The sequence below is a fragment of the Choristoneura fumiferana genome, chromosome 26, assembly GCF_025370935.1.
Source record: "Choristoneura fumiferana chromosome 26, NRCan_CFum_1, whole genome shotgun sequence".
NCBI classification, from domain to species: domain Eukaryota; kingdom Metazoa; phylum Arthropoda; class Insecta; order Lepidoptera; family Tortricidae; genus Choristoneura; species Choristoneura fumiferana.
The window spans coordinates 9,551,028-9,561,445 of NC_133497.1; the positions used below are offsets into that span (position 1 = coordinate 9,551,028).

At 40.5% G+C, this 10,418-nt stretch overlaps 1 protein-coding gene and 1 long non-coding RNA gene across 7 annotated transcripts in view; both read right to left on the reverse strand.

The window, feature by feature from the left end:
• Positions 1-10,418, reverse strand: part of hts (adducin 1-like protein hts) — a 170,997-nt gene that overhangs the window by 128,212 nt on the left and 32,367 nt on the right. For all 6 annotated transcript variants that reach the window (XM_074107810.1, XM_074107807.1, XM_074107809.1 and 3 more), the window contains exon 2: positions 1,797-1,853. The gene's annotated coding sequence lies outside the window, so the exon portion shown is untranslated. The remainder of the gene's footprint in view (positions 1-1,796; positions 1,854-10,418) is intronic.
• Positions 1-10,418, reverse strand: part of LOC141442808 (uncharacterized) — a 166,826-nt gene that overhangs the window by 128,212 nt on the left and 28,196 nt on the right. The window lies entirely within an intron of this gene.

A 10,418-nucleotide genomic window follows, 5' to 3' on the forward strand; every position in this document is an offset into this window, starting at 1 on the left:
TGTAGAAGCTTTATTTTTTACAGCTTCAATGGGCCGCAGGCGTAAATATTAGGTGTTAATTTCAACTCGATACCTCTACGCGTTCCCGAGAAAAGGGTCTTGACAGACAGACGGACAAGAAAGTGATCTTATAAGGGTTCAGTTTTTCCTTATCTAGGTACGGAACCCTAAAAAAACGGATGCTTTCTGTCCAGCATACGCTAAGCTAGGACTGATTTGAAATCACGCAAAAAAACACTGATATTAAAACGAATACAGAATAAATTCCACACAACAGTAATTACTAATTAGTACAATATGATAAACCGTGAACTACTTGTCAGTGAGATATAATTAACCGCGTCAAAAACAACTAGCACGCCATTTAAACTAATTACGAGTTGGTTAGTGTAATTAGAGAGACGGTATGTGTAAAATATGCGTACACACATGTGTGACAGAGTGCGAACAACGTGTGTCACATACAAATCAACTCACGTAAAATGAGCTCCTGGCGATATACCTGCGCAGTGAGCGAAATACATACAATACAGACCAAATTGGAGGCGGAGCAGTGGGGGACGCGGGACGGGGCGTAGGATCGCGCGCGCGGCCGTCACGCCATTGGCTTGTTAGTTGACAGATGCGCAAACGTATCCCCTCCACTAGCCACCCAGAGCTCTTTTTACGTGCGTTGACTTGTATAAGAAACCATTTTATCACTAAACTCGGATACGATTAACTTAAATGCATCATTTAAAAGAGTTGTAGCAATAGTCAATTCAAAAATATATGACGTTTGCAGATCTATACTATCCAAAAACCCACGGCCACGTAAATTTCATTGATAAGTCGAAAATACTAATAATATAATTCTTTATAACATTCCTCGTCTAAAAATAGTTTTATTATTAAAACAACATATAACATAACACAATGCAAATACATTTCCTTCTTCCGATAAAAACGCAAGAATACAATACAATAACCCTTTATTGTACACCAGAAACAGTAAGCGATATACTAGAAAAAAAAAAGTGCGAGTCGGACTCGCGCACCGAGGGTTCCGTACACATTTATAGGTAAGTATGTAAGTAAACGGGAATCGTGTCTTGAAGATATTTCTCGCTTTTTCAGAGTGATTTAATACACCCAGTGTATGCAGAGCCCTACTCTTAAGCAAAATGTACGCAGTGTGGGGAGGATTATATTGGTCATTGATATTTACAGACAGACATAAAAAGTCAAGATTTTCAGACTTTTCTAGTTGGTTTTGTTATAATAGCTACCTTCATACCAAATTTCAAGATTCTGAGTTTACGGGAAGTACCCTATAGGTTTTGATTCCCTTGCGAGTTTCGAAAATTTGCGGAAATTTGCAGCATAAATACGCCGCGGCTGCATCTTTTGATTGCGTTGGCTTAGAAGTTTGATTTTTTCACTGCTCCAAGGGACAGTAGACCTCAGTATTTCATATAAATTTCAGCTTGATACCTCCACGCGTTTCCGAGAAAAAGGGTCTTGACAGACAGACAGACAGACGGACAAAAAGTGATCCTATAAGGGTTCCGTTTTTTCCTTTTGAGTTACGGAACCCTAAAAAGGTTTACAGAGAGAAAATTACAGGCTAAGCTATAGGCGACCTCTTCCAGGCAACCTTTTTTACAGAAAGAAGGAAGGACTACTTTACAGCAGGTGGGTATATTTTAGATTTAGGTACGCGACGAAACCCAAATGGCCCTTGTTTTCTCTTGACTATTATTCTGTCCTTTATTCTCGTCCAGAAAGACGTGAAAGAAAAAAAGAAAGTCACTTACTCTGTAGGTAATTCCTGTGATCGCTCCCACTAACTTTTTTTCGGTACCATGCACAATCTGCAAAAAAAAAAGTTCCATTACATTCTGTTCGCAGGATGAGTGCTGTATGGATGGAATTTAGAGTATGTTGTTTTTAAAAAGGGCTGGACGGATTTTCATGATGCATTAGCCGATTTTCCGAAATAATTTATAGTCCGATATTTCCACTGAATCAGAATAAAATACCAAAATTTGAACCTCTATTACAAACATGAAATTTGGCGCTGTTTTTTATGCAACGTTAATGAAATTCACGATCTAATTTTTTGAGATTTCCCACGGGTTTTTTTGCAAAATCCCGGAAAATATCAATTCAAGTGCAAGACCTATACTTTGTTTTTTAGCATTAGAAAGAAGGCAAGCGATCTTGACGTGTCTTTTTATTGAGAACCACTTTTGAAAAATAAGTCGCAGTCGACGCGAATTTAGATTCATTGGACGGGCCTTTGCATCCAAAGACGTGGTTTCAGTGCAAGCGAGAGTGTAATATCTGTCTGTAGTGTGGTGTATCTGAGGCTCCCCATGAGGCTGACATAGTCGCATCTGGTGTGCTAAAGCCTCGTTAAAATATCAGAGAAAAAAAAAGGTCATAGCAAAAATGGAACAATTAGTAAGGACATAATCGTATCATCAAGTTACGTTTTTTAAACGTTTTTCAATAAAAAGACTCGTCAAGACATTTTACCCTTTTTCTAATGCTAAAAAAAAACGAAATATAACAGTTTCAACTTGATACCTCCACGCGTTTCTAAGAAAACGGGTCTTGGACTCGACAGACACTTTATAGCTACTGAAGTTGTCCATTTTTCCAATTTCCGCAAAGAACTCTTAAAACCAATCAAGTATCAAAAGGCTAACACGAGGCCAGACTTATTCAAGACTTGCACAAAACCTAAATCTGGCTAAACCGTTTCAAGGATTACTTAGCCGCTGCATGCTAAATCATCCATATGCGTATGTCCACAGGGTGCATAGTCGTCGAGCAGAGGAAGTAGCCAGTATAGCTTTATTGACTGAAATAGCTGACAAGGTTATTCCGTCAGTCAATGAGCGTAGAGTCTGTGTGTTTGGTATGATACTATTTTCATGTAATTGGGTACTTTCTTCGGAATAAAAATATTATTTATTATTTTGTTTAATTGACAAAAAAAACACGTGGCCAACGTTTTTGACAATCTAAAAGACGGAATAAATAATTAGACTTTTAGGGACACTTGTCTATTCTTCGTAGAAGCTTCAGACAACAGCTCGTACAGGTAAACATAAGCATGTTACCTAGATTTTCCAGAAGTCACATTGAAGTCGTTAACGTTGTTTGACAATAGCTCCTCAAAATGGCCGTGCGCCATTAAATTTAAATTTAGAATGCCGCAGAACACATTAACTGTCTTTATGTTTAAGTTAACTCATTGTTTGAGTTGGGTGGTCCGAATTTAAGCCGAGCCAAGGGGGCTACTACAAAATTCAAAAATCGTACCGTCCCTTTCACTCTCGTATAAAGGCCTGCATTTACGGTGAAGGAAAACAACGTGAGTTCTGCACATACTTGCGAAAACATTCAATTGCATGTGTGAAGTAGTGTTGCCGATCGATAGTCCACTATCGATTGTGTTTCGATAGACTATCGATAGTTTGAGCAAAAGCGAGAGTTATCGATATTTTAGATACTATGTAGATAGTATCGATATCTCTTTCGTGCAAAAGAAAATGTTTAAAAAATATTTATTGCCACGACAGCAGTATTTGTATTATTATCTTTTACACTGAGCCACGTCACTTCTCCCTTGTCTATGGTTTTAATTTTTTTATTTTTTCTCCTGGGGAAAAGGAACCGGCTCATGCATACATGTTTATTTAACGTTTGGGCTCCACAGAAAACCAGCGTTGCTGCACATAATGTGCGGCAACACATGCTGAGTGGAGACCCATTTTGGTATCCTGCCGTGTCACCAAGTAACATAGTTTTAGTGCTAGTTCTAGTCTTAGTTTTAGGTGGTACTTATGGCGCCAAAATAAACCTTTCTTTCTTTCTTTCAATACTATCAATAGTATCGGTCTTGACGAACGAATGAACTATCCGACGGTTAAGAACCAATACCGTCTATCTACCATCTTTTAGCATGATAGTTAGGTATTATTGATTCTTAACCGTAATAGTTCTGCATGATCGATTGTTACCGTTATTTCAATAGTATCGGTTGCATCTACACGGTGATCTACATTTAGATAATTTGGTTTTTATAAATAGCTGAACTTACCCATAATACATATCCGTTTAAAATATCACTGGATAACTGGATTGGATAAAAAATGCTATTCTGCCATTCACCTTTATATCTTGCAATCTTGCTTATATGCGCCAATAGTATTGAAATAGGTATAGGTCATTATCGATCGTACAAAATTATCGACACTATAGATAGTTTATGCATTATTAGACAGCAATAATATCGGTAGGTCCTATCGACAGTATGGTCTTTTTCCGATTAGAACTATCGATTTTTCGGCAACACCAGTGTGAAGTTCCTAATCCGCATTGGGACTGTGTGGGAACTGCGGCCCAAGCCCTCTCGTTCTGAGAGGACTGTGCCCAGCAGGGCTACTACGAAACTCGAAGTTCGTGTCGTGCGGTCCCTCTGGCACTTATACTATTTAACACGAAGCGAGAGGGACCTCACGACACGAACTTCGAGTTTCGTAGTAGCCCTGCTGCAGTTGGATGTTTTATAACTTTCATAATATACGCCTACACGCCTAGATCTAGATGATGGCAATGATGAAGTGGCATCCTATCACAATGACAAGGTCGTCGCATTGTCAGATTGTGCCTAATACCACGCTCTGCTAGCTCCCATTCAAGTATACGTAATATACATACTTTATTATACTGGTATGTGGATGCAACTATGAATGGACAAGGTCAATTGTAACGCAAATTTCATGGAATTGTAAACCTCGCAATTGGATGTATTTAAAATTCAAAAGCTAATTTAGTATATGATATTGCAATGATAAGTCACGTCTTAAACCGAGCAGAGCGTTGGCGCGTAGTGTGCGTGTTGCGCAGCCGCCGAGTCGCGTGCTCCTGAAAATAATATACGAAATTAGCCCGAAACATGTCGAGCTAACTTGTTAACACGTGATATTGTACCAATATTCATTTAATATGAGCGATGTCACGGTAATTCAAGCTAATTAGTCATTCATTTTACTAGACTTTTTTGTTACAACCCCGATTTTTAATAAAAGGTTAACGGAGCAGCCATACCGCTGCTTAAAATACGCCAACGGTGCGGAATCGCAGTGACGTGCCGTAAACGTCACGACTTTTGGTGGAGAGCATGCGGTAAAGTCCTAACGTCTCTGCGTCACTGCACTGCACATCACTGCGATTCCGCACCGTTTGCGTATTTTAAGCAGCGGTGTGGAGAGCATGCAATAAAAACGGTGCGCATACGATGCGTCACTGCGATTCCGTACCGTCACTGTTTTTAAAGCAGCGGTAAGGCCGCTCCTTAATGCGACCATCAAAATTTCACTACCAGATTGTCACCGGACAGAATGCTAGTGTAGTATATACTTCTAAGATTTATAGAATAAACACGGTATTTACCCAGAACTATTAATCTGAAGCCGTGGTGGCCGAGTGGTTTGACCTATCGCCTCTCAAGCAGAGGATCGCGGGTTCAAACCCCGCCTCGCACCTCTGTGTTTTTCGAAATTCATGTGCAGAATTTCATTTGAAATTTACCACGAGCTTTGCGGTGAAGGAAAACCTGCGAAGCAATTCAATGGTGTGTGTGAAGTTACCAATCCGCATTGGGCCCGCGTGGGGACTATGGCCCAAGCCCTCTTGTTCTGAGAGGAGGCCTGTGCCCAGCAGTGGGACGTACATAGGCTGGGATGATATTAATCTAAGAAGATTACTGTATCCCAACTTGGCGTGAAACAGCCGACTTCGACACCCCATCCAAAATGTTCACGCCTGCGTCGATACCTACCGCTACAGCGGCAGTCGAATATCATAACATCAGACGATCACAATCCACAAGGACAGCACAATGGCCTGATACTATCTAGTGAAAGCCCATTGTCGGTGACGTCACTTAATAAGCGCCGTGAATGCTTCGCGAACCGTACGGACGGTTTGATTGGATAGTTTACGGAGGGTGAGCAAGTTTTGTGGTGCTAATAATTTATTCAGTTGTCATTGTACGCAAAAAGAACCGGACAAACGCGAATCGGCCACCGAGGTTCCGTGCAGAGGGTGTTAATTGGACCTTAGTGATGATTTACACGAAGCCAGTAGCGACATTGAGGCGCTTGATCTATCACTTGTAAATTGTTAGCCCCACGCGGGCCCGTAATGTAAATAATAATAATAAATAAATCATCATCATCATCATCATCAGCCCGAAGCAGCCACTGCTGGACAAAGGCCTCCCCCTTAGAAACGCCACAATGAACGACAACTTGCCACTTGCATCCACCGGTTTCCCGCCACTCTCACGATGTCGTCAGTCCACCTGGTGGGAGGCCTGCCAACGCTTCGTCTTCCGGTTCGTCGTCGCCACTCGAGGACTTTTCTCCCCCAACGGTTATCTGTTCTTCGAGCGATGTGGCCTGCCCATTGCCACTTCAATTTGCATATTTTTCCAGCTATGTCAGTGACTTTAGATAAAATAAATAAATACCACGGGACAATTCACACTAATTGACCTAGTCCCAAAGTAAGCTTAGCAAAGCTTGCGTTATGGGTACTAAGCAACGGATAAATATAATTATATAGATAGATACATACTTAAATACATATTAAACACCCAAAACCCGAGAACAAACATTCGTATTTTTCATACAAATATCTGCCCCAACACGGGAATCGAACCCGGGACCTCAAGCTTCGTAGTCAGGTTCTCTAACCACTAGACCATCTGGTCGTCTATAAATTCATTTATTTCGGGCAACTTGGCCCATACAATAAATACCTTACACACTAACATACATATTTACAATCAATAATCATCATCATCATCCCAACCTATATACGTCCCACTGCAGGGCACAGGCTTCCCATCAGAATGAGAGGGCTTGGGCCATAGTTCCCCGCGGGCCCAGTGCGATTGGGAACTTCACACACACCATTGAATTGCTTCGCAGGTTTGTGCAGGTTTCCTCACGTGTTTCCTTCACCTCAAAGCTCGTGGTAAATTTCAAATGTAACTCCGCACATGAATTCGAAAACTCAGAGTGCGAGCCGGGGTTTAACCCACGACCTCTGCTTGAGATGCGATGGGTCAAAACCACTAGCCACCACGCCTTCAACATAATATTTAACTAATTAGGTGACAAAACGGCGTGACCCCGTTGATTCACCGTCCCCGACGTCAGCTATCATCAGCGCATGGTGCCCGGAACCGCCGGTACACGACCCTCACAGCAGCCGCGGCACGCGCACCACAAACGAGCTGAAGTGCACGTAGTGACGCGACTGCAGCTGTAACACCCTCAGCGTGTATCCGCTCTTCCGGCGGACGTATTCCACCACATCTGCGACTGCGACGAACCCACTAATAATACTACTGGCAAGATTTTACTTGCATTGTGTAAATCAGCAATTATGATCAATAAGGACAAGCATATCGAAAATACAAACTGAGACATGGATGCACAGAAAACCAGAAAAGAGACCAGCACTGGGAAACGAACCCAGGTCCTCAGCATTCCGTGCTGCGTGCTATAACCCCTACACCACTGCTTCACTGCTGCTTGTTTCACGGGATACCAGTAAATCGTTATCGTGACTCATCTGACCAGCTGTTCAGCTGCAAGGGCGCAGAGGCGTTGAGTATCAGAGTCCCAGGGACGCCGAAAGCCATAAGGTGGGCTCGGGAGGACACCCCGTCACGATACCGGCTGCTGAACCCTGGAGTATTATGGGGTCTTTAACTACCACTAGCCTGTAGCTACCCATATTGCGACGTAATGTATACCCGGACAAACCTAAAACTTAAGGGCGCTAGCTGGTTTCACGGGATACCCGTAAAAGTAACAAATTTGGAGTTGAAATAAAAAATACAAAAAGACTCCAAAAAACCAATCATGACCAACTGCAAAACAAATAGTGGAATATTATAACCTTAAGATGCTATGCATAAGTTTGACTGTCCCTCATGATTAGGTGGTAGTTAGTGACTTTTGCTTTTCACCCGACGATGTCATCGGAGAGGTTATTCTAAATTGTAAAACTTTTACTATGACAGGTAGTCCTAAATCCTTGTGTCAAATAAGTTATCGCCGCTTGAGTTCAACGTATGTTCGACGTATGAACCGCGGTATGTCACCTAATTTTGTTTGACATAACCATAAGTTCTTGTACCCAAATGAATCTCTGGAAGAGATCGCTTTTAAGCTATAAGACCGCCTATTGTCTACCCTGAATCAAAGTGTTTATATTATAAGTATTTTGTACTGATTTATGATGTGCAATAAATAATATTTGTATTGTATTGTATTGCATGAAGGTTTTGTAATTGTTAATGATATTTTAATGTTTTCTTATATTTTCATGACGTTTTTTACGCAGAGATTAAATTTTTCAGAATATTTATAAAACAAACGCAAACTGAATTCATTGAAAACCAATTCAGAAATTTTTACGATTTTGGCGGGGAAAAATTAAACAAACCTTACATTATTTATGACACTTCAATCAGACCATTTTTCCCAGATCCAGCTTGGTGAGAACATTTCTTTGAACTTTTAAATCGATCGAATCACATGGAGAAAATCTCAGGCCGTACCAATTGACATTCATCCATTACTCACGCGTAATCAGAGCTGTCAACCCTCGCGGTGACTGTCAATGTCATTCGCATGTTTTATGATGATGAACGGCGTCTGCGCTTGGCGGCTATCGCGCGGCGCGGTCGTATGGGGTTAATTCGTAACAATCTCTGTTTAAACTGTATAGTTATTGTTAATAAAATGTTGTCAACAATTGCCTTATTTGTACCTATAGTAAGAAATACACATTTTATCTACATGCATATCATAACTTCCCTATTATATGTTCAGAAACGACTATCAAATGGCCTTTATTAAGAAACCTGGTATCTGCGGGTGCATCTTAATGTTCACATTAAAGTACAGTGCATCTTAATGTTTACATTAAAGTATCGGTAATACTTTTTTTAACAACGCATATCTGTACATATTGTAGAAAACTTATGACATGCATGTAGATAATAATTATTATTCAAAGTCAAAGTCAAAGTCAAATACAGGCCATATCTGAACATATTATAGAAAACTTATGATATGCATGTAGATAAAGTTATGTATGCGGCTATACATAAATAGGCGAAAAACATCGTGACCTATATGAAAATCGCCTTCGGCTCGTTTCATAAAACCACACTCGTACTTTAATTCCTCTCATTATGCACCAGCCACATATATAACTATTATGAATTAAAACTGCTATTACAATCCCACTCATATCATAAATGAGAAAGTTTGCTAAAATGTGAGATAATAGTGAGATGTTTGCTAAGATGACGACCGGATGGCAAAGTGGTTAGAGAGCCTGACTACGAAGCTTGAGGCACTGGTTCGATTCCCGGCCGGGGCAGAATATTTGTATGAATAAATACGAATGTTGTTCTTGGTCTTCGATGTTTAATATGTATTTAAGTATGTATTTATCTAAGTATGTTTATCCGTTGTCTAGAATCCATAGTACAACTTTGCTTAGTTTGGGACTAGGTCAATGGGGTGTCAAGTGTCCCATGATATTTATTTATTATTATTATGTTTGTTGATCAATCATGCTAAACGTCCGAACCGATTTAGATGGAAGCATGGAGAAAGTTCATGTCCCGTGGAATACTTTATCTTACAACGAAGAGGGATTGTGTTGACACCGGCCAGGAACCAAAGCAATATTTTTTTTATTCGACTGGATGGCAAACAAGCAAGTGGGTCTCCTGTGGTAAGAGATCACCACCGACAATAAACATCTGCAACACCAGGTGCGTTGCCAACCTAGAGGCCTAAGATGGAATACCTCAAGTGCCAGTAATTTCACCAGCTGTCTTACACTCCAGGCCGAAACACCACAGTGCAAGCACTTCTGCTTCACGCTATTAGCGATATATCACCGGAAAATTTATGTACAGACTCCGACTGAACTGAACCTACTCGTAACGTCTATGTAATCAAAAAGAATTAAAAAAGAAGAATTGTGTCAAAAATTTAACGTCAAATGGAAATTACGATACTAACGCCATCTAGTGACATTCCACGTGACTGAAGACCTTATTATAATAATTACTAAGTACGAAATCTCCATCAACACTAAGTATGTATAATGTACTGACTCCGTAACTTATCTACATAGATAAAAACATTTGGAAAGTGTGAATGACCAGACGGCAAAACACTGTCAAAAATAAACAACTGCATACCGACGGCTGGTTAAAATATGAACGTTACGTTTTATAGGGTTCAGTATGAGCATAAAATAGATATAGTCAGCGAACTATTTACAGGGTGCCGGCCGTCGAACATCAATCATCAACCAAC